This window comes from Triturus cristatus, chromosome 5_2 (genome assembly GCF_964204655.1).
Source record: "Triturus cristatus chromosome 5_2, aTriCri1.1, whole genome shotgun sequence".
Lineage (NCBI taxonomy): Eukaryota > Metazoa > Chordata > Amphibia > Caudata > Salamandridae > Triturus > Triturus cristatus.
In genome coordinates this window covers 576,138,287-576,158,387 of record NC_140588.1, presented here as the reverse complement: position 1 = coordinate 576,158,387, position 20,101 = coordinate 576,138,287, and the positions used below count along the sequence as shown (strand labels likewise).

The following is a 20,101-nucleotide window of genomic DNA, read 5'->3' as shown; positions in this document are numbered from 1 at the left end:
GCAGTACCAGCTCATCAGAAAGGTAAATTGCTGGAAAACCCGGCTGCGATGTATACATCTACTTTGGAGCACTCTTCTCCCTTGCACTCTTGAATCGGTCATTCGCAATGTATTCTTCCAGCAAGCTGAATAACGAGGTAGGTGTGAGAAGGTGTACCAGCTGTCTTTGAGCTATCAGCGGCCACTAGGTGTCCCTCTTGTGATTTCCCGGGGATCCCGATTGTACAGGAATTCGTCGGTTCAGTAGCACGGGGGAGGGGATGGCCTGTGCTTGGAAGTGACAAACAGTCTGGTGGAATCATGAGTGTTTTTTCAAGTTCTGATTCATATTCGCTGTAGAATAAAATATGCTTTCAGCCCCCATGAGCTTTGTCACTAGGAGAGCAGTGTAGGAACTTTTGCTGTATGGCTGTGGGTTCCCTGGTGGTCTAGTGGTTAGGATTCGGCGCTCTCACCGCCGCGGCCCGGGTTCGATTCCCGGTCAGGGAACAGTCCTTCTTCTGCCCTTGAATGCTTTTCCTTCCCGCAGGTCAGGGCTTCTCAAAATGAATTTGCTTTTCTGACAAACAGTTTGCCTAGCATCCCGCAATCTGGCTCCTAATTTGATTTTCGCAAGGTTCCCTTTGAGTTGCTTTCCTCGGCGGGAGGAAAATCTCTTGTGCAAGGCTCTTGAGGAAGTGAGATTCTGTATTCCGAGGTGCGCTTCTTTTCGTAGGCTTCTGACCACATGGTGTGCGGCAGGAAGTCATCTTTGACAGGGCCGCAGGCTTTGTCTCCAAATGGCATCCCGGACCCACTGCAACCCACCTTTTTGCTGAAACGGAAGTCTGGTTCAGGGTAAGAAAAAGCTGAGCTGCACGTACCGAAAGCAGCAGAGCCCAGCGGCGGAGAGGGTGTGGCCAGGGCTGTCTGATTTGCATAGTGACCAGTGGCATCTTGGGAATGTACAGGCTTTGGAGCCTAACGGGTGCTGCAGGGGTCTGCCTGGCCGGAGAAATGCCTGTCTGGCGCTCCCCTCAGGACACACGTGTCTTCCGTTCGAGCATGGAGGGTGAGGGACATGGGTCACCCTCATATACAGGGGTGTGGGCATGGGCAGGATGGGGCGTGGGGGACCCGTCAGGGCATTGCCCGTTTGGAAGCCCGTTCGGAAGGCAAGAGGAGGCGGAGGCGGAGGCGGGAATCTCTGCTCAATTTTTTCCCGAGGCCTGGGGACAAGCCTTTGCACATTTGATCCAGCCGGGCCTGCATCAGCAGATCCTGCTCCGATGGCAAGGGAGAGCCTGCAGGTGTAAATCAAAGAAAGGGGAGAAATCCGCAAGAGGCGGGTTAACAAATTCCAGTGGCAGGCCCATGTTCCCCAGGAAGCAAGTACTTCCTCCTGCTCCCTTCAGTGGGAAAAGACATAGGAGGTGTATTTCTCTAAGCAGGGGCTCTGCGTAGGTGGCACTGCATTGCTTTGGGAAGCATCCATGCTAAGTGCAGAGTAGCAGCAGACCCCACAGCTGAGACGTGAATTGGGACTGTTAAGGAAGGGCACTGGGAGGGTGAGGAGGGCAGAGGAAAATGCTTTAAAAAAGCATCTGCAAGTTCCTACACACCCGCTGAAAACCCATACCAGGGATGGGGCTCGAACCCATGCGGACAACTGTCCATTGGATCTTAAGTCCAACGCCTTAACCACTCGGCCACCCTGGTGAGACCCTAGGCCCTGCCTTACTCAGCTCCCTTTTCATGCTGGCTGCTCCAGCGCAGGCTGTCCAGCAAGAGGTGATTGCAGAGTAAAAAGGCTTTTGCAGGAGGATAAAGGTAATTGCTTATGACAAACACACTGTGTGACACCTAACTTTTCCCCACTCGTACTTTATGGGCAATCTATACAGTGGAGTTAGCTTAGTCACAATAAGGAAGTGAGCAAGGCAGGCTCACAAGAGCATCTCCTCCCTGGTGGTCTAGTGGCTAGGATTCGGCGCTTTCACCGCCGCGGCCCGGGTTCGATTCCCGGTCAGGGAAGATCCCTCTAAGACGTAGACGTGCGTAATTTGTCCACGCAGCTCAGCTTTTTTTAATCGAAGGTCCTTAAAAAGGCACCCCGACCTATAGACGAAAGCAGAGGAAAGGGGCTGGGTCCCCTGTGTCCCAGGTTGCTTTGCTCCCATTGCCCTCAGCCACCTTCATGCGCACGCAGTCCCCCACCCAGTCAGGTGCTCTATGTGGGCGTAAAGTGCAGTACCAGCTCATCAGAAAGGTAAATTGCTGGAAAACCCGGCTGCGATGTATACATCTACTTTGGAGCACTCTTCTCCCTTGCACTCTTGAATCGGTCATTCGCAATGTATTCTTCCAGCAAGCTGAATAACGAGGTAGGTGTGAGAAGGTGTACCAGCTGTCTTTGAGCTATCAGCGGCCACTAGGTGTCCCTCTTGTGATTTCCCGGGGATCCCGATTGTACAGGAATTCGTCGGTTCAGTAGCACGGGGGAGGGGATGGCCTGTGCTTGGAAGTGACAAACAGTCTGGTGGAATCATGAGTGTTTTTTCAAGTTCTGATTCATATTCGCTGTAGAATAAAATATGCTTTCAGCCCCCATGAGCTTTGTCACTAGGAGAGCAGTGTAGGAACTTTTGCTGTATGGCTGTGGGTTCCCTGGTGGTCTAGTGGTTAGGATTCGGCGCTCTCACCGCCGCGGCCCGGGTTCGATTCCCGGTCAGGGAACAGTCCTTCTTCTGCCCTTGAATGCTTTTCCTTCCCGCAGGTCAGGGCTTCTCAAAATGAATTTGCTTTTCTGACAAACAGTTTGCCTAGCATCCCGCAATCTGGCTCCTAATTTGATTTTCGCAAGGTTCCCTTTGAGTTGCTTTCCTCGGCGGGAGGAAAATCTCTTGTGCAAGGCTCTTGAGGAAGTGAGATTCTGTATTCCGAGGTGCGCTTCTTTTCGTAGGCTTCTGACCACATGGTGTGCGGCAGGAAGTCATCTTTGACAGGGCCGCAGGCTTTGTCTCCAAATGGCATCCCGGACCCACTGCAACCCACCTTTTTGCTGAAACGGAAGTCTGGTTCAGGGTAAGAAAAAGCTGAGCTGCACGTACCGAAAGCAGCAGAGCCCAGCGGCGGAGAGGGTGTGGCCAGGGCTGTCTGATTTGCATAGTGACCAGTGGCATCTTGGGAATGTACAGGCTTTGGAGCCTAACGGGTGCTGCAGGGGTCTGCCTGGCCGGAGAAATGCCTGTCTGGCGCTCCCCTCAGGACACACGTGTCTTCCGTTCGAGCATGGAGGGTGAGGGACATGGGTCACCCTCATATACAGGGGTGTGGGCATGGGCAGGATGGGGCGTGGGGGACCCGTCAGGGCATTGCCCGTTTGGAAGCCCGTTCGGAAGGCAAGAGGAGGCGGAGGCGGAGGCGGGAATCTCTGCTCAATTTTTTCCCGAGGCCTGGGGACAAGCCTTTGCACATTTGATCCAGCCGGGCCTGCATCAGCAGATCCTGCTCCGATGGCAAGGGAGAGCCTGCAGGTGTAAATCAAAGAAAGGGGAGAAATCCGCAAGAGGCGGGTTAACAAATTCCAGTGGCAGGCCCATGTTCCCCAGGAAGCAAGTACTTCCTCCTGCTCCCTTCAGTGGGAAAAGACATAGGAGGTGTATTTCTCTAAGCAGGGGCTCTGCGTAGGTGGCACTGCATTGCTTTGGCAAACATCCATGCTAAGTGCAGAGTAGCAGCAGACCCCACAGCTGAGACGTGAATTGGGACTGTTAAGGAAGGGCACTGGGAGGGTGAGGAGGGCAGAGGAAAATGCTTTACAAAAGCATCTGCAAGTTCCTACACACCCGCTGAAAACCCATACCAGGGATGGGGCTCGAACCCATGCGGACAACTGTCCATTGGATCTTAAGTCCAACGCCTTAACCACTCGGCCACCCTGGTGAGACCCTAGGTCCTGCCTTACTCAGCTCCCTTTTCATGCTGGCTGCTCCAGCGCAGGCTGTCCAGCAAGAGGTGATTGCAGAGTAAAAAGGCTTTTGCAGGAGGATAAAGGTAATTGCTTATGACAAACACACTGTGTGACACCTAACTTTTCCCCACTCGTACTTTATGGGCAATCTATACAGTGGAGTTAGCTTAGTCACAATAAGGAAGTGAGCAAGGCAGGCTCACAAGAGCATCTCCTCCCTGGTGGTCTAGTGGCTAGGATTCGGCGCTTTCACCGCCGCGGCCCGGGTTCGATTCCCGGTCAGGGAAGATCCCTCTAAGACGTAGACGTGCGTAATTTGTCCACGCAGCTCAGCTTTTTTTAATCGAAGGTCCTTAAAAAGGCACCCCGACCTATAGACGAAAGCAGAGGAAAGGGGCTGGGTCCCCTGTGTCCCAGGTTGCTTTGCTCCCATTGCCCTCAGCCACCTTCATGCGCACGCAGTCCCCCACCCAGTCAGGTGCTCTATGTGGGCGTAAAGTGCAGTACCAGCTCATCAGAAAGGTAAATTGCTGGAAAACCCGGCTGCGATGTATACATCTACTTTGGAGCACTCTTCTCCCTTGCACTCTTGAATCGGTCATTCGCAATGTATTCTTCCAGCAAGCTGAATAACGAGGTAGGTGTGAGAAGGTGTACCAGCTGTCTTTGAGCTATCAGCGGCCACTAGGTGTCCCTCTTGTGATTTCCCGGGGATCCCGATTGTACAGGAATTCGTCGGTTCAGTAGCACGGGGGAGGGGATGGCCTGTGCTTGGAAGTGACAAACAGTCTGGTGGAATCATGAGTGTTTTTTCAAGTTCTGATTCATATTCGCTGTAGAATAAAATATGCTTTCAGCCCCCATGAGCTTTGTCACTAGGAGAGCAGTGTAGGAACTTTTGCTGTATGGCTGTGGGTTCCCTGGTGGTCTAGTGGTTAGGATTCGGCGCTCTCACCGCCGCGGCCCGGGTTCGATTCCCGGTCAGGGAACAGTCCTTCTTCTGCCCTTGAATGCTTTTCCTTCCCGCAGGTCAGGGCTTCTCAAAATGAATTTGCTTTTCTGACAAACAGTTTGCCTAGCATCCCGCAATCTGGCTCCTAATTTGATTTTCGCAAGGTTCCCTTTGAGTTGCTTTCCTCGGCGGGAGGAAAATCTCTTGTGCAAGGCTCTTGAGGAAGTGAGATTCTGTATTCCGAGGTGCGCTTCTTTTCGTAGGCTTCTGACCACATGGTGTGCGGCAGGAAGTCATCTTTGACAGGGCCGCAGGCTTTGTCTCCAAATGGCATCCCGGACCCACTGCAACCCACCTTTTTGCTGAAACGGAAGTCTGGTTCAGGGTAAGAAAAAGCTGAGCTGCACGTACCGAAAGCAGCAGAGCCCAGCGGCGGAGAGGGTGTGGCCAGGGCTGTCTGATTTGCATAGTGACCAGTGGCATCTTGGGAATGTACAGGCTTTGGAGCCTAACGGGTGCTGCAGGGGTCTGCCTGGCCGGAGAAATGCCTGTCTGGCGCTCCCCTCAGGACACACGTGTCTTCCGTTCGAGCATGGAGGGTGAGGGACATGGGTCACCCTCATATACAGGGGTGTGGGCATGGGCAGGATGGGGCGTGGGGGACCCGTCAGGGCATTGCCCGTTTGGAAGCCCGTTCGGAAGGCAAGAGGAGGCGGAGGCGGAGGCGGGAATCTCTGCTCAATTTTTTCCCGAGGCCTGGGGACAAGCCTTTGCACATTTGATCCAGCCGGGCCTGCATCAGCAGATCCTGCTCCGATGGCAAGGGAGAGCCTGCAGGTGTAAATCAAAGAAAGGGGAGAAATCCGCAAGAGGCGGGTTAACAAATTCCAGTGGCAGGCCCATGTTCCCCAGGAAGCAAGTACTTCCTCCTGCTCCCTTCAGTGGGAAAAGACATAGGAGGTGTATTTCTCTAAGCAGGGGCTCTGCGTAGGTGGCACTGCATTGCTTTGGGAAGCATCCATGCTAAGTGCAGAGTAGCAGCAGACCCCACAGCTGAGACGTGAATTGGGACTGTTAAGGAAGGGCACTGGGAGGGTGAGGAGGGCAGAGGAAAATGCTTTAAAAAAGCATCTGCAAGTTCCTACACACCCGCTGAAAACCCATACCAGGGATGGGGCTCGAACCCATGCGGACAACTGTCCATTGGATCTTAAGTCCAACGCCTTAACCACTCGGCCACCCTGGTGAGACCCTAGGCCCTGCCTTACTCAGCTCCCTTTTCATGCTGGCTGCTCCAGCGCAGGCTGTCCAGCAAGAGGTGATTGCAGAGTAAAAAGGCTTTTGCAGGAGGATAAAGGTAATTGCTTATGACAAACACACTGTGTGACACCTAACTTTTCCCCACTCGTACTTTATGGGCAATCTATACAGTGGAGTTAGCTTAGTCACAATAAGGAAGTGAGCAAGGCAGGCTCACAAGAGCATCTCCTCCCTGGTGGTCTAGTGGCTAGGATTCGGCGCTTTCACCGCCGCGGCCCGGGTTCGATTCCCGGTCAGGGAAGATCCCTCTAAGACGTAGACGTGCGTAATTTGTCCACGCAGCTCAGCTTTTTTTAATCGAAGGTCCTTAAAAAGGCACCCCGACCTATAGACGAAAGCAGAGGAAAGGGGCTGGGTCCCCTGTGTCCCAGGTTGCTTTGCTCCCATTGCCCTCAGCCACCTTCATGCGCACGCAGTCCCCCACCCAGTCAGGTGCTCTATGTGGGCGTAAAGTGCAGTACCAGCTCATCAGAAAGGTAAATTGCTGGAAAACCCGGCTGCGATGTATACATCTACTTTGGAGCACTCTTCTCCCTTGCACTCTTGAATCGGTCATTCGCAATGTATTCTTCCAGCAAGCTGAATAACGAGGTAGGTGTGAGAAGGTGTACCAGCTGTCTTTGAGCTATCAGCGGCCACTAGGTGTCCCTCTTGTGATTTCCCGGGGATCCCGATTGTACAGGAATTCGTCGGTTCAGTAGCACGGGGGAGGGGATGGCCTGTGCTTGGAAGTGACAAACAGTCTGGTGGAATCATGAGTGTTTTTTCAAGTTCTGATTCATATTCGCTGTAGAATAAAATATGCTTTCAGCCCCCATGAGCTTTGTCACTAGGAGAGCAGTGTAGGAACTTTTGCTGTATGGCTGTGGGTTCCCTGGTGGTCTAGTGGTTAGGATTCGGCGCTCTCACCGCCGCGGCCCGGGTTCGATTCCCGGTCAGGGAACAGTCCTTCTTCTGCCCTTGAATGCTTTTCCTTCCCGCAGGTCAGGGCTTCTCAAAATGAATTTGCTTTTCTGACAAACAGTTTGCCTAGCATCCCGCAATCTGGCTCCTAATTTGATTTTCGCAAGGTTCCCTTTGAGTTGCTTTCCTCGGCGGGAGGAAAATCTCTTGTGCAAGGCTCTTGAGGAAGTGAGATTCTGTATTCCGAGGTGCGCTTCTTTTCGTAGGCTTCTGACCACATGGTGTGCGGCAGGAAGTCATCTTTGACAGGGCCGCAGGCTTTGTCTCCAAATGGCATCCCGGACCCACTGCAACCCACCTTTTTGCTGAAACGGAAGTCTGGTTCAGGGTAAGAAAAAGCTGAGCTGCACGTACCGAAAGCAGCAGAGCCCAGCGGCGGAGAGGGTGTGGCCAGGGCTGTCTGATTTGCATAGTGACCAGTGGCATCTTGGGAATGTACAGGCTTTGGAGCCTAACGGGTGCTGCAGGGGTCTGCCTGGCCGGAGAAATGCCTGTCTGGCGCTCCCCTCAGGACACACGTGTCTTCCGTTCGAGCATGGAGGGTGAGGGACATGGGTCACCCTCATATACAGGGGTGTGGGCATGGGCAGGATGGGGCGTGGGGGACCCGTCAGGGCATTGCCCGTTTGGAAGCCCGTTCGGAAGGCAAGAGGAGGCGGAGGCGGAGGCGGGAATCTCTGCTCAATTTTTTCCCGAGGCCTGGGGACAAGCCTTTGCACATTTGATCCAGCCGGGCCTGCATCAGCAGATCCTGCTCCGATGGCAAGGGAGAGCCTGCAGGTGTAAATCAAAGAAAGGGGAGAAATCCGCAAGAGGCGGGTTAACAAATTCCAGTGGCAGGCCCATGTTCCCCAGGAAGCAAGTACTTCCTCCTGCTCCCTTCAGTGGGAAAAGACATAGGAGGTGTATTTCTCTAAGCAGGGGCTCTGCGTAGGTGGCACTGCATTGCTTTGGGAAGCATCCATGCTAAGTGCAGAGTAGCAGCAGACCCCACAGCTGAGACGTGAATTGGGACTGTTAAGGAAGGGCACTGGGAGGGTGAGGAGGGCAGAGGAAAATGCTTTAAAAAAGCATCTGCAAGTTCCTACACACCCGCTGAAAACCCATACCAGGGATGGGGCTCGAACCCATGCGGACAACTGTCCATTGGATCTTAAGTCCAACGCCTTAACCACTCGGCCACCCTGGTGAGACCCTAGGCCCTGCCTTACTCAGCTCCCTTTTCATGCTGGCTGCTCCAGCGCAGGCTGTCCAGCAAGAGGTGATTGCAGAGTAAAAAGGCTTTTGCAGGAGGATAAAGGTAATTGCTTATGACAAACACACTGTGTGACACCTAACTTTTCCCCACTCGTACTTTATGGGCAATCTATACAGTGGAGTTAGCTTAGTCACAATAAGGAAGTGAGCAAGGCAGGCTCACAAGAGCATCTCCTCCCTGGTGGTCTAGTGGCTAGGATTCGGCGCTTTCACCGCCGCGGCCCGGGTTCGATTCCCGGTCAGGGAAGATCCCTCTAAGACGTAGACGTGCGTAATTTGTCCACGCAGCTCAGCTTTTTTTAATCGAAGGTCCTTAAAAAGGCACCCCGACCTATAGACGAAAGCAGAGGAAAGGGGCTGGGTCCCCTGTGTCCCAGGTTGCTTTGCTCCCATTGCCCTCAGCCACCTTCATGCGCACGCAGTCCCCCACCCAGTCAGGTGCTCTATGTGGGCGTAAAGTGCAGTACCAGCTCATCAGAAAGGTAAATTGCTGGAAAACCCGGCTGCGATGTATACATCTACTTTGGAGCACTCTTCTCCCTTGCACTCTTGAATCGGTCATTCGCAATGTATTCTTCCAGCAAGCTGAATAACGAGGTAGGTGTGAGAAGGTGTACCAGCTGTCTTTGAGCTATCAGCGGCCACTAGGTGTCCCTCTTGTGATTTCCCGGGGATCCCGATTGTACAGGAATTCGTCGGTTCAGTAGCACGGGGGAGGGGATGGCCTGTGCTTGGAAGTGACAAACAGTCTGGTGGAATCATGAGTGTTTTTTCAAGTTCTGATTCATATTCGCTGTAGAATAAAATATGCTTTCAGCCCCCATGAGCTTTGTCACTAGGAGAGCAGTGTAGGAACTTTTGCTGTATGGCTGTGGGTTCCCTGGTGGTCTAGTGGTTAGGATTCGGCGCTCTCACCGCCGCGGCCCGGGTTCGATTCCCGGTCAGGGAACAGTCCTTCTTCTGCCCTTGAATGCTTTTCCTTCCCGCAGGTCAGGGCTTCTCAAAATGAATTTGCTTTTCTGACAAACAGTTTGCCTAGCATCCCGCAATCTGGCTCCTAATTTGATTTTCGCAAGGTTCCCTTTGAGTTGCTTTCCTCGGCGGGAGGAAAATCTCTTGTGCAAGGCTCTTGAGGAAGTGAGATTCTGTATTCCGAGGTGCGCTTCTTTTCGTAGGCTTCTGACCACATGGTGTGCGGCAGGAAGTCATCTTTGACAGGGCCGCAGGCTTTGTCTCCAAATGGCATCCCGGACCCACTGCAACCCACCTTTTTGCTGAAACGGAAGTCTGGTTCAGGGTAAGAAAAAGCTGAGCTGCACGTACCGAAAGCAGCAGAGCCCAGCGGCGGAGAGGGTGTGGCCAGGGCTGTCTGATTTGCATAGTGACCAGTGGCATCTTGGGAATGTACAGGCTTTGGAGCCTAACGGGTGCTGCAGGGGTCTGCCTGGCCGGAGAAATGCCTGTCTGGCGCTCCCCTCAGGACACACGTGTCTTCCGTTCGAGCATGGAGGGTGAGGGACATGGGTCACCCTCATATACAGGGGTGTGGGCATGGGCAGGATGGGGCGTGGGGGACCCGTCAGGGCATTGCCCGTTTGGAAGCCCGTTCGGAAGGCAAGAGGAGGCGGAGGCGGAGGCGGGAATCTCTGCTCAATTTTTTCCCGAGGCCTGGGGACAAGCCTTTGCACATTTGATCCAGCCGGGCCTGCATCAGCAGATCCTGCTCCGATGGCAAGGGAGAGCCTGCAGGTGTAAATCAAAGAAAGGGGAGAAATCCGCAAGAGGCGGGTTAACAAATTCCAGTGGCAGGCCCATGTTCCCCAGGAAGCAAGTACTTCCTCCTGCTCCCTTCAGTGGGAAAAGACATAGGAGGTGTATTTCTCTAAGCAGGGGCTCTGCGTAGGTGGCACTGCATTGCTTTGGCAAACATCCATGCTAAGTGCAGAGTAGCAGCAGACCCCACAGCTGAGACGTGAATTGGGACTGTTAAGGAAGGGCACTGGGAGGGTGAGGAGGGCAGAGGAAAATGCTTTACAAAAGCATCTGCAAGTTCCTACACACCCGCTGAAAACCCATACCAGGGATGGGGCTCGAACCCATGCGGACAACTGTCCATTGGATCTTAAGTCCAACGCCTTAACCACTCGGCCACCCTGGTGAGACCCTAGGTCCTGCCTTACTCAGCTCCCTTTTCATGCTGGCTGCTCCAGCGCAGGCTGTCCAGCAAGAGGTGATTGCAGAGTAAAAAGGCTTTTGCAGGAGGATAAAGGTAATTGCTTATGACAAACACACTGTGTGACACCTAACTTTTCCCCACTCGTACTTTATGGGCAATCTATACAGTGGAGTTAGCTTAGTCACAATAAGGAAGTGAGCAAGGCAGGCTCACAAGAGCATCTCCTCCCTGGTGGTCTAGTGGCTAGGATTCGGCGCTTTCACCGCCGCGGCCCGGGTTCGATTCCCGGTCAGGGAAGATCCCTCTAAGACGTAGACGTGCGTAATTTGTCCACGCAGCTCAGCTTTTTTTAATCGAAGGTCCTTAAAAAGGCACCCCGACCTATAGACGAAAGCAGAGGAAAGGGGCTGGGTCCCCTGTGTCCCAGGTTGCTTTGCTCCCATTGCCCTCAGCCACCTTCATGCGCACGCAGTCCCCCACCCAGTCAGGTGCTCTATGTGGGCGTAAAGTGCAGTACCAGCTCATCAGAAAGGTAAATTGCTGGAAAACCCGGCTGCGATGTATACATCTACTTTGGAGCACTCTTCTCCCTTGCACTCTTGAATCGGTCATTCGCAATGTATTCTTCCAGCAAGCTGAATAACGAGGTAGGTGTGAGAAGGTGTACCAGCTGTCTTTGAGCTATCAGCGGCCACTAGGTGTCCCTCTTGTGATTTCCCGGGGATCCCGATTGTACAGGAATTCGTCGGTTCAGTAGCACGGGGGAGGGGATGGCCTGTGCTTGGAAGTGACAAACAGTCTGGTGGAATCATGAGTGTTTTTTCAAGTTCTGATTCATATTCGCTGTAGAATAAAATATGCTTTCAGCCCCCATGAGCTTTGTCACTAGGAGAGCAGTGTAGGAACTTTTGCTGTATGGCTGTGGGTTCCCTGGTGGTCTAGTGGTTAGGATTCGGCGCTCTCACCGCCGCGGCCCGGGTTCGATTCCCGGTCAGGGAACAGTCCTTCTTCTGCCCTTGAATGCTTTTCCTTCCCGCAGGTCAGGGCTTCTCAAAATGAATTTGCTTTTCTGACAAACAGTTTGCCTAGCATCCCGCAATCTGGCTCCTAATTTGATTTTCGCAAGGTTCCCTTTGAGTTGCTTTCCTCGGCGGGAGGAAAATCTCTTGTGCAAGGCTCTTGAGGAAGTGAGATTCTGTATTCCGAGGTGCGCTTCTTTTCGTAGGCTTCTGACCACATGGTGTGCGGCAGGAAGTCATCTTTGACAGGGCCGCAGGCTTTGTCTCCAAATGGCATCCCGGACCCACTGCAACCCACCTTTTTGCTGAAACGGAAGTCTGGTTCAGGGTAAGAAAAAGCTGAGCTGCACGTACCGAAAGCAGCAGAGCCCAGCGGCGGAGAGGGTGTGGCCAGGGCTGTCTGATTTGCATAGTGACCAGTGGCATCTTGGGAATGTACAGGCTTTGGAGCCTAACGGGTGCTGCAGGGGTCTGCCTGGCCGGAGAAATGCCTGTCTGGCGCTCCCCTCAGGACACACGTGTCTTCCGTTCGAGCATGGAGGGTGAGGGACATGGGTCACCCTCATATACAGGGGTGTGGGCATGGGCAGGATGGGGCGTGGGGGACCCGTCAGGGCATTGCCCGTTTGGAAGCCCGTTCGGAAGGCAAGAGGAGGCGGAGGCGGAGGCGGGAATCTCTGCTCAATTTTTTCCCGAGGCCTGGGGACAAGCCTTTGCACATTTGATCCAGCCGGGCCTGCATCAGCAGATCCTGCTCCGATGGCAAGGGAGAGCCTGCAGGTGTAAATCAAAGAAAGGGGAGAAATCCGCAAGAGGCGGGTTAACAAATTCCAGTGGCAGGCCCATGTTCCCCAGGAAGCAAGTACTTCCTCCTGCTCCCTTCAGTGGGAAAAGACATAGGAGGTGTATTTCTCTAAGCAGGGGCTCTGCGTAGGTGGCACTGCATTGCTTTGGGAAGCATCCATGCTAAGTGCAGAGTAGCAGCAGACCCCACAGCTGAGACGTGAATTGGGACTGTTAAGGAAGGGCACTGGGAGGGTGAGGAGGGCAGAGGAAAATGCTTTAAAAAAGCATCTGCAAGTTCCTACACACCCGCTGAAAACCCATACCAGGGATGGGGCTCGAACCCATGCGGACAACTGTCCATTGGATCTTAAGTCCAACGCCTTAACCACTCGGCCACCCTGGTGAGACCCTAGGCCCTGCCTTACTCAGCTCCCTTTTCATGCTGGCTGCTCCAGCGCAGGCTGTCCAGCAAGAGGTGATTGCAGAGTAAAAAGGCTTTTGCAGGAGGATAAAGGTAATTGCTTATGACAAACACACTGTGTGACACCTAACTTTTCCCCACTCGTACTTTATGGGCAATCTATACAGTGGAGTTAGCTTAGTCACAATAAGGAAGTGAGCAAGGCAGGCTCACAAGAGCATCTCCTCCCTGGTGGTCTAGTGGCTAGGATTCGGCGCTTTCACCGCCGCGGCCCGGGTTCGATTCCCGGTCAGGGAAGATCCCTCTAAGACGTAGACGTGCGTAATTTGTCCACGCAGCTCAGCTTTTTTTAATCGAAGGTCCTTAAAAAGGCACCCCGACCTATAGACGAAAGCAGAGGAAAGGGGCTGGGTCCCCTGTGTCCCAGGTTGCTTTGCTCCCATTGCCCTCAGCCACCTTCATGCGCACGCAGTCCCCCACCCAGTCAGGTGCTCTATGTGGGCGTAAAGTGCAGTACCAGCTCATCAGAAAGGTAAATTGCTGGAAAACCCGGCTGCGATGTATACATCTACTTTGGAGCACTCTTCTCCCTTGCACTCTTGAATCGGTCATTCGCAATGTATTCTTCCAGCAAGCTGAATAACGAGGTAGGTGTGAGAAGGTGTACCAGCTGTCTTTGAGCTATCAGCGGCCACTAGGTGTCCCTCTTGTGATTTCCCGGGGATCCCGATTGTACAGGAATTCGTCGGTTCAGTAGCACGGGGGAGGGGATGGCCTGTGCTTGGAAGTGACAAACAGTCTGGTGGAATCATGAGTGTTTTTTCAAGTTCTGATTCATATTCGCTGTAGAATAAAATATGCTTTCAGCCCCCATGAGCTTTGTCACTAGGAGAGCAGTGTAGGAACTTTTGCTGTATGGCTGTGGGTTCCCTGGTGGTCTAGTGGTTAGGATTCGGCGCTCTCACCGCCGCGGCCCGGGTTCGATTCCCGGTCAGGGAACAGTCCTTCTTCTGCCCTTGAATGCTTTTCCTTCCCGCAGGTCAGGGCTTCTCAAAATGAATTTGCTTTTCTGACAAACAGTTTGCCTAGCATCCCGCAATCTGGCTCCTAATTTGATTTTCGCAAGGTTCCCTTTGAGTTGCTTTCCTCGGCGGGAGGAAAATCTCTTGTGCAAGGCTCTTGAGGAAGTGAGATTCTGTATTCCGAGGTGCGCTTCTTTTCGTAGGCTTCTGACCACATGGTGTGCGGCAGGAAGTCATCTTTGACAGGGCCGCAGGCTTTGTCTCCAAATGGCATCCCGGACCCACTGCAACCCACCTTTTTGCTGAAACGGAAGTCTGGTTCAGGGTAAGAAAAAGCTGAGCTGCACGTACCGAAAGCAGCAGAGCCCAGCGGCGGAGAGGGTGTGGCCAGGGCTGTCTGATTTGCATAGTGACCAGTGGCATCTTGGGAATGTACAGGCTTTGGAGCCTAACGGGTGCTGCAGGGGTCTGCCTGGCCGGAGAAATGCCTGTCTGGCGCTCCCCTCAGGACACACGTGTCTTCCGTTCGAGCATGGAGGGTGAGGGACATGGGTCACCCTCATATACAGGGGTGTGGGCATGGGCAGGATGGGGCGTGGGGGACCCGTCAGGGCATTGCCCGTTTGGAAGCCCGTTCGGAAGGCAAGAGGAGGCGGAGGCGGAGGCGGGAATCTCTGCTCAATTTTTTCCCGAGGCCTGGGGACAAGCCTTTGCACATTTGATCCAGCCGGGCCTGCATCAGCAGATCCTGCTCCGATGGCAAGGGAGAGCCTGCAGGTGTAAATCAAAGAAAGGGGAGAAATCCGCAAGAGGCGGGTTAACAAATTCCAGTGGCAGGCCCATGTTCCCCAGGAAGCAAGTACTTCCTCCTGCTCCCTTCAGTGGGAAAAGACATAGGAGGTGTATTTCTCTAAGCAGGGGCTCTGCGTAGGTGGCACTGCATTGCTTTGGCAAACATCCATGCTAAGTGCAGAGTAGCAGCAGACCCCACAGCTGAGACGTGAATTGGGACTGTTAAGGAAGGGCACTGGGAGGGTGAGGAGGGCAGAGGAAAATGCTTTACAAAAGCATCTGCAAGTTCCTACACACCCGCTGAAAACCCATACCAGGGATGGGGCTCGAACCCATGCGGACAACTGTCCATTGGATCTTAAGTCCAACGCCTTAACCACTCGGCCACCCTGGTGAGACCCTAGGTCCTGCCTTACTCAGCTCCCTTTTCATGCTGGCTGCTCCAGCGCAGGCTGTCCAGCAAGAGGTGATTGCAGAGTAAAAAGGCTTTTGCAGGAGGATAAAGGTAATTGCTTATGACAAACACACTGTGTGACACCTAACTTTTCCCCACTCGTACTTTATGGGCAATCTATACAGTGGAGTTAGCTTAGTCACAATAAGGAAGTGAGCAAGGCAGGCTCACAAGAGCATCTCCTCCCTGGTGGTCTAGTGGCTAGGATTCGGCGCTTTCACCGCCGCGGCCCGGGTTCGATTCCCGGTCAGGGAAGATCCCTCTAAGACGTAGACGTGCGTAATTTGTCCACGCAGCTCAGCTTTTTTTAATCGAAGGTCCTTAAAAAGGCACCCCGACCTATAGACGAAAGCAGAGGAAAGGGGCTGGGTCCCCTGTGTCCCAGGTTGCTTTGCTCCCATTGCCCTCAGCCACCTTCATGCGCACGCAGTCCCCCACCCAGTCAGGTGCTCTATGTGGGCGTAAAGTGCAGTACCAGCTCATCAGAAAGGTAAATTGCTGGAAAACCCGGCTGCGATGTATACATCTACTTTGGAGCACTCTTCTCCCTTGCACTCTTGAATCGGTCATTCGCAATGTATTCTTCCAGCAAGCTGAATAACGAGGTAGGTGTGAGAAGGTGTACCAGCTGTCTTTGAGCTATCAGCGGCCACTAGGTGTCCCTCTTGTGATTTCCCGGGGATCCCGATTGTACAGGAATTCGTCGGTTCAGTAGCACGGGGGAGGGGATGGCCTGTGCTTGGAAGTGACAAACAGTCTGGTGGAATCATGAGTGTTTTTTCAAGTTCTGATTCATATTCGCTGTAGAATAAAATATGCTTTCAGCCCCCATGAGCTTTGTCACTAGGAGAGCAGTGTAGGAACTTTTGCTGTATGGCTGTGGGTCCCCTGGTGGTCTAGTGGTTAGGATTCGGCGCTCTCACCGCCGCGGCCCGGGTTCGATTCCCGGGTCAGGGAACAGTCCTTCTTCTGCCCTTGAATGCTTTTCCTTCCCGCAGGTCAGGGCTTCTCAAAATGAATTTGCTTTTCTGACAAACAGTTTGCCTAGCATCCCGCAATCTGGCTCCTAATTTGATTTTCGCAAGGTTCCCTTTGAGTTGCTTTCCTCGGCGGGAGGAAAATCTCTGTGCAAGGCTCTTGAGGAAGTGAGATTCTGTATTCCGAGGTGCGCTTCTTTTCGTAGGCTTCTGACCACATGGTGTGCGGCAGGAAGTCATCTTTGACAGGGCCGCAGGCTTTGTCTCCAAATGGCATCCCGGACCCACTGCAACCCACCTTTTTGCTGAAACGGAAGTCTGGTTCAGGGTAAGAAAAAGCTGAGCTGCACGTACCGAAAGCAGCAGAGCCCAGCGGCGGAGAGGGTGTGGCCAGGGCTGTCTGATTTGCATAGTGACCAGTGGCATCTTGGGAATGTACAGGCTTTGGAGCCTAACGGGTGCTGCAGGGGTCTGCCTGGCCGGAGAAATGCCTGTCTGGCGCTCCCCTCAGGACACACGTGTCTTCCGTTCGAGCATGGAGGGTGAGGGACATGGGTCACCCTCATATACAGGGGTGTGGGCATGGGCAGGATGGGGCGTGGGGGACCCGTCAGGGCATTGCCCGTTTGAAAGCCCGTTTGGAAGGCAAGAGGAGGCGGAGGCGGAGGCGGGAATCTCTGCTCAATTTTTTCCCGAGGCCTGGGGACAAGCCTTTGCACATTTGATCCAGCCGGGCCTGCATCAGCAGATCCTGCTCCGATGGCAAGGGAGAGCCTGCAGGTGTAAATCAAAGAAAGGGGAGAAATCCGCAAGAGGCGGGTTAACAATTCCAGTGGCAGGCCCATGTTCCCCAGGAAGCAATTACTTCCTCCTGCTCCCTTCAGTGGGAAAAGACATAGGAGGTGTATTTCTCTAAGCAGGGGCTCTGCGTAGGTGGCACTGCATTGCTTTGGCAAACATCCATGCTAAGTGCAGAGTAGCAGCAGACCCCACAGCTGAGACGTGAATTGGGACTGTTAAGGAAGGGCACTGGGAGGGTGAGGAGGGCAGAGGAAAATGCTTTACAAAAGCATCTGCAAGTTCCTACACACCCGCTGAAAACCCATACCAGGGATGGGGCTCGAACCCATGCGGACAACTGTCCATTGGATCTTAAGTCCAACGCCTTAACCACTCGGCCACCCTGGTGAGACCCTAGGTCCTGCCTTACTCAGCTCCCTTTTCATGCTGGCTGCTCCAGCGCAGCTGTCCAGCAAGAGGTGATTGCAGAGTAAAAAGGCTTTGCAGGAGGATAAAGGTAATTGCTTATGACAAACACACTGTGTGACACCTAACTTTTCCCCACTCGTACTTTATGGGCAATCTATACAGTGGAGTTAGCTTAGTCACAATAAGGAAGTGAGCAAGGCAGGCTCACAAGAGCATCTCCTCCCTGGTGGTCTAGTGGCTAGGATTCGGCGCTTTCACCGCCGCGGCCCGGGTTCGATTCCCGGTCAGGGAAGATCCCTCTAAGACGTAGACGTGCGTAATTTGTCCACGCAGCTCAGCTTTTTTTTATCGAAGGTCCTTAAAAAGGCACCCCGACCTATAGACGAAAGCAGAGGAAAGGGGCTGGGTCCCCGGTGTCCCAGGTTGCTTTGCTCCCATTGCCCTCAGCCACCTTCATGCGCACGCAGTCCCCCACCCAGTCAGGTGCTCTATGTGGGCGTAAAGTGCAGTACCAGCTCATCAGAAAGGTAAATTGCTGGAAAACCCGGCTGCGATGTATACATCTACTTTGGAGCACTCTTCTCCCTTGCACTCTTGAATCGGTCATTCGCAATGTATTCTTCCAGCAAGCTGAATAACGAGGTAGGTGTGAGAAGGTGTACCAGCTGTCTTTGAGCTATCAGCGGCCACTAGGTGTCCCTCTTGTGATTTCCCGGGATCCCGATTGTACAGGAATTCGTCGGTTCAGTAGCACGGGGGAGGGGATGGCCTGTGCTGGAAGTGACAAACAGTCTGGTGAATCATGAGTGTTTTTTCAAGTTCTGATTCATATTCGCTGTAGAATAAAATATGCTTTCAGCCCCCATGAGCTTTGTCACTAGGAGAGCAGTGTAGGAACTTTTGCTGTATGGCTGTGGGTTCCCTGGTGGTCTAGTGGTTAGGATTCGGCGCTCTCACCGCCGCGGCCCGGGTTCGATTCCCGGTCAGGGAACAGTCCTTCTTCTGCCTTGAATGCTTTTCCTTCCCGCAGGTCAGGGCTTCTCAAAATGAATTTGCTTTTCTGACAAACAGTTTGCCTAGCATCCCGCAATCTGGCTCCTAATTTGATTTTCGCAAGGTTCCCTTTGAGTTGCTTTCCTCGGCGGGAGGAAAATCTCTTGTGCAAGGCTCTTGAGGAAGTGAGATTCTGTATTCCGAGGTGCGCTTCTTTTCGTAGGCTTCTGACCACATGGTGTGCGGCAGGAAGTCATCTTTGACAGGGCCGCAGGCTTTGTCTCCAAATGGCATCCCGGACCCACTGCAACCCACTTTTTGCTGAAACGGAAGTCTGGTTCAGGTAAGAAAAAGCTGAGCTGCACGTACCGAAAGCAGCAGAGCCCAGCGGCGGAGAGGGTGTGGCCAGGGCTGTCTGATTTGCATAGTGACCAGTGGCATCTTGGGAATGTACAGGCTTTGGAGCCTAACGGGTGCTGCAGGGGTATGCCTGGCCGGAGAAATGCCTGTCTGGCGCTCCCCTCAGGACACACGTGTCTTCCGTTCGAGCATGGAGGGTGAGGGACATGGGTCACCCTCATATACAGGGGTGTGGGCATGGGCAGGATGGGGCGTGGGGGACCCGTCAGGGCATTGCCCGTTTGGAAGCCCGTTCGGAAGGCAAGAGGAGGCGGAGGCGGAGGCGGGAATCTCTGCTCAATTTTTCCCGAGGCCTGGGGACAAGCCTTTGCACATTGATCCAGCCGGGCCTGCATCAGCAGATCCTGCTCCGATGGCAAGGGAGAGCCTGCAGGTGTAAATCAAAGAAAGGGGAGAAATCCGCAAGAGGCGGGTTAACAAATTCCAGTGGCAGGCCCATGTTCCCCAGGAAGCAAGTACTTCCTCCTGCTCCCTTCAGTGGGAAAAGACATAGGAGGTGTATTTCTCTAAGCAGGGGCTCTGCGTAGGTGGCACTGCATTGCTTTGGCAAACATCCATGCTAAGTGCAGAGTAGCAGCAGACCCACAGCTGAGACGTGAATTGGGACTGTTAAGGAAGGGCACTGGGAGGGTGAGGAGGGCAGAGGAAAATGCTTTACAAAAGCATCTGCAAGTTCCTACACACCCGCTGAAAACCATACCAGGGATGGGGCTCGAACCCATGCGGACAACTGTCCATTGATCTTAAGTCCAACGCCTTAACCACTCGGCCACCCTGGTGAGACCCTAGGTCCTGCCTTACTCAGCTCCCTTTTCATGCTGGCTGCTCCAGCGCAGGCTGTCCAGCAAGAGGTGATTGCAGAGTAAAAAGGCTTTTGCAGGAGGATAAAGGTAAATTGCTTATGACAAACACACTGTGTGACACCTAACTTTTCCCCACTCGTACTTTATGGGCAATCTATACAGTGGAGTTAGCTTAGTTCACAATAAGGAAGTGAGCAAGGCAGGCTCACAAGAGCATCTCCTCCCTGGTGGTCTAGTGGCTAGGATTCGGCGCTTTCACCGCCGCGGCCCGGGTTCGATTCCCGGTCAGGGAAGATCCCTCTAAGACGTAGACGTGCGTAATTTGTCCACGCAGCTCAGCTTTTTTTAATCGAAGGTCCTTAAAAAGGCACCCCGACCTATAGACGGAAAGCAGAGGAAAGGGGCTTGGGTCCCCTGTGTCCCAGGTTGCTTTGCTCCCCATGCCCTCAGCCACCTTCATGCGCACGCAGTCCCCCACCCAGTCAGGTGCTCTATGTGGGCGTAAAGTGCAGTACCAGCTCATCAGAAAGGTAAATTGCTGGAAAACCCGGCTGCGATGTATACATCTACTTTGGAGCACTCTTC

General features: G+C 53.5%; 25 non-coding genes across 25 annotated transcripts; 17 read left to right on the top strand and 8 right to left on the bottom strand.

Annotated features, from left to right (window-relative positions):
- Positions 1-417: 417 nt before the first annotated feature.
- On the top strand, positions 418-489 carry TRNAE-CUC (transfer RNA glutamic acid (anticodon CUC)). Its single transcript has one exon. It is a non-coding gene; the product is annotated as a tRNA-Glu (tRNA).
- Positions 490-1,615: 1,126 nt separating this feature from the next.
- Positions 1,616-1,698, bottom strand: TRNAL-UAA (transfer RNA leucine (anticodon UAA)). The gene has a single exon. It is a non-coding gene; the product is annotated as a tRNA-Leu (tRNA).
- A 243-nt stretch (positions 1,699-1,941) lies between these two features.
- Positions 1,942-2,013, top strand: TRNAE-UUC (transfer RNA glutamic acid (anticodon UUC)). The gene has a single exon. It is a non-coding gene; the product is annotated as a tRNA-Glu (tRNA).
- A 630-nt stretch (positions 2,014-2,643) lies between these two features.
- TRNAE-CUC (transfer RNA glutamic acid (anticodon CUC)) lies at positions 2,644-2,715 on the top strand. The gene has a single exon. It is a non-coding gene; the product is annotated as a tRNA-Glu (tRNA).
- A 1,126-nt stretch (positions 2,716-3,841) lies between these two features.
- On the bottom strand, positions 3,842-3,924 carry TRNAL-UAA (transfer RNA leucine (anticodon UAA)). Its single transcript has one exon. It is a non-coding gene; the product is annotated as a tRNA-Leu (tRNA).
- Positions 3,925-4,167: 243 nt separating this feature from the next.
- Positions 4,168-4,239, top strand: TRNAE-UUC (transfer RNA glutamic acid (anticodon UUC)). The gene has a single exon. It is a non-coding gene; the product is annotated as a tRNA-Glu (tRNA).
- Positions 4,240-4,869: 630 nt separating this feature from the next.
- TRNAE-CUC (transfer RNA glutamic acid (anticodon CUC)) lies at positions 4,870-4,941 on the top strand. The gene has a single exon. It is a non-coding gene; the product is annotated as a tRNA-Glu (tRNA).
- A 1,126-nt stretch (positions 4,942-6,067) lies between these two features.
- On the bottom strand, positions 6,068-6,150 carry TRNAL-UAA (transfer RNA leucine (anticodon UAA)). Its single transcript has one exon. It is a non-coding gene; the product is annotated as a tRNA-Leu (tRNA).
- A 243-nt stretch (positions 6,151-6,393) lies between these two features.
- TRNAE-UUC (transfer RNA glutamic acid (anticodon UUC)) lies at positions 6,394-6,465 on the top strand. The gene has a single exon. It is a non-coding gene; the product is annotated as a tRNA-Glu (tRNA).
- Positions 6,466-7,095: 630 nt separating this feature from the next.
- TRNAE-CUC (transfer RNA glutamic acid (anticodon CUC)) lies at positions 7,096-7,167 on the top strand. The gene has a single exon. It is a non-coding gene; the product is annotated as a tRNA-Glu (tRNA).
- Positions 7,168-8,293: 1,126 nt separating this feature from the next.
- TRNAL-UAA (transfer RNA leucine (anticodon UAA)) lies at positions 8,294-8,376 on the bottom strand. The gene has a single exon. It is a non-coding gene; the product is annotated as a tRNA-Leu (tRNA).
- A 243-nt stretch (positions 8,377-8,619) lies between these two features.
- Positions 8,620-8,691, top strand: TRNAE-UUC (transfer RNA glutamic acid (anticodon UUC)). The gene has a single exon. It is a non-coding gene; the product is annotated as a tRNA-Glu (tRNA).
- A 630-nt stretch (positions 8,692-9,321) lies between these two features.
- Positions 9,322-9,393, top strand: TRNAE-CUC (transfer RNA glutamic acid (anticodon CUC)). Its single transcript has one exon. It is a non-coding gene; the product is annotated as a tRNA-Glu (tRNA).
- Positions 9,394-10,519: 1,126 nt separating this feature from the next.
- TRNAL-UAA (transfer RNA leucine (anticodon UAA)) lies at positions 10,520-10,602 on the bottom strand. Its single transcript has one exon. It is a non-coding gene; the product is annotated as a tRNA-Leu (tRNA).
- A 243-nt stretch (positions 10,603-10,845) lies between these two features.
- TRNAE-UUC (transfer RNA glutamic acid (anticodon UUC)) lies at positions 10,846-10,917 on the top strand. Its single transcript has one exon. It is a non-coding gene; the product is annotated as a tRNA-Glu (tRNA).
- Positions 10,918-11,547: 630 nt separating this feature from the next.
- TRNAE-CUC (transfer RNA glutamic acid (anticodon CUC)) lies at positions 11,548-11,619 on the top strand. Its single transcript has one exon. It is a non-coding gene; the product is annotated as a tRNA-Glu (tRNA).
- Positions 11,620-12,745: 1,126 nt separating this feature from the next.
- Positions 12,746-12,828, bottom strand: TRNAL-UAA (transfer RNA leucine (anticodon UAA)). The gene has a single exon. It is a non-coding gene; the product is annotated as a tRNA-Leu (tRNA).
- Positions 12,829-13,071: 243 nt separating this feature from the next.
- On the top strand, positions 13,072-13,143 carry TRNAE-UUC (transfer RNA glutamic acid (anticodon UUC)). Its single transcript has one exon. It is a non-coding gene; the product is annotated as a tRNA-Glu (tRNA).
- Positions 13,144-13,773: 630 nt separating this feature from the next.
- TRNAE-CUC (transfer RNA glutamic acid (anticodon CUC)) lies at positions 13,774-13,845 on the top strand. The gene has a single exon. It is a non-coding gene; the product is annotated as a tRNA-Glu (tRNA).
- Positions 13,846-14,971: 1,126 nt separating this feature from the next.
- Positions 14,972-15,054, bottom strand: TRNAL-UAA (transfer RNA leucine (anticodon UAA)). Its single transcript has one exon. It is a non-coding gene; the product is annotated as a tRNA-Leu (tRNA).
- A 243-nt stretch (positions 15,055-15,297) lies between these two features.
- On the top strand, positions 15,298-15,369 carry TRNAE-UUC (transfer RNA glutamic acid (anticodon UUC)). The gene has a single exon. It is a non-coding gene; the product is annotated as a tRNA-Glu (tRNA).
- A 1,827-nt stretch (positions 15,370-17,196) lies between these two features.
- Positions 17,197-17,279, bottom strand: TRNAL-UAA (transfer RNA leucine (anticodon UAA)). The gene has a single exon. It is a non-coding gene; the product is annotated as a tRNA-Leu (tRNA).
- A 241-nt stretch (positions 17,280-17,520) lies between these two features.
- TRNAE-UUC (transfer RNA glutamic acid (anticodon UUC)) lies at positions 17,521-17,592 on the top strand. The gene has a single exon. It is a non-coding gene; the product is annotated as a tRNA-Glu (tRNA).
- Positions 17,593-18,219: 627 nt separating this feature from the next.
- TRNAE-CUC (transfer RNA glutamic acid (anticodon CUC)) lies at positions 18,220-18,291 on the top strand. Its single transcript has one exon. It is a non-coding gene; the product is annotated as a tRNA-Glu (tRNA).
- Positions 18,292-19,737: 1,446 nt separating this feature from the next.
- Positions 19,738-19,809, top strand: TRNAE-UUC (transfer RNA glutamic acid (anticodon UUC)). The gene has a single exon. It is a non-coding gene; the product is annotated as a tRNA-Glu (tRNA).
- Positions 19,810-20,101: the final 292 nt, after the last annotated feature.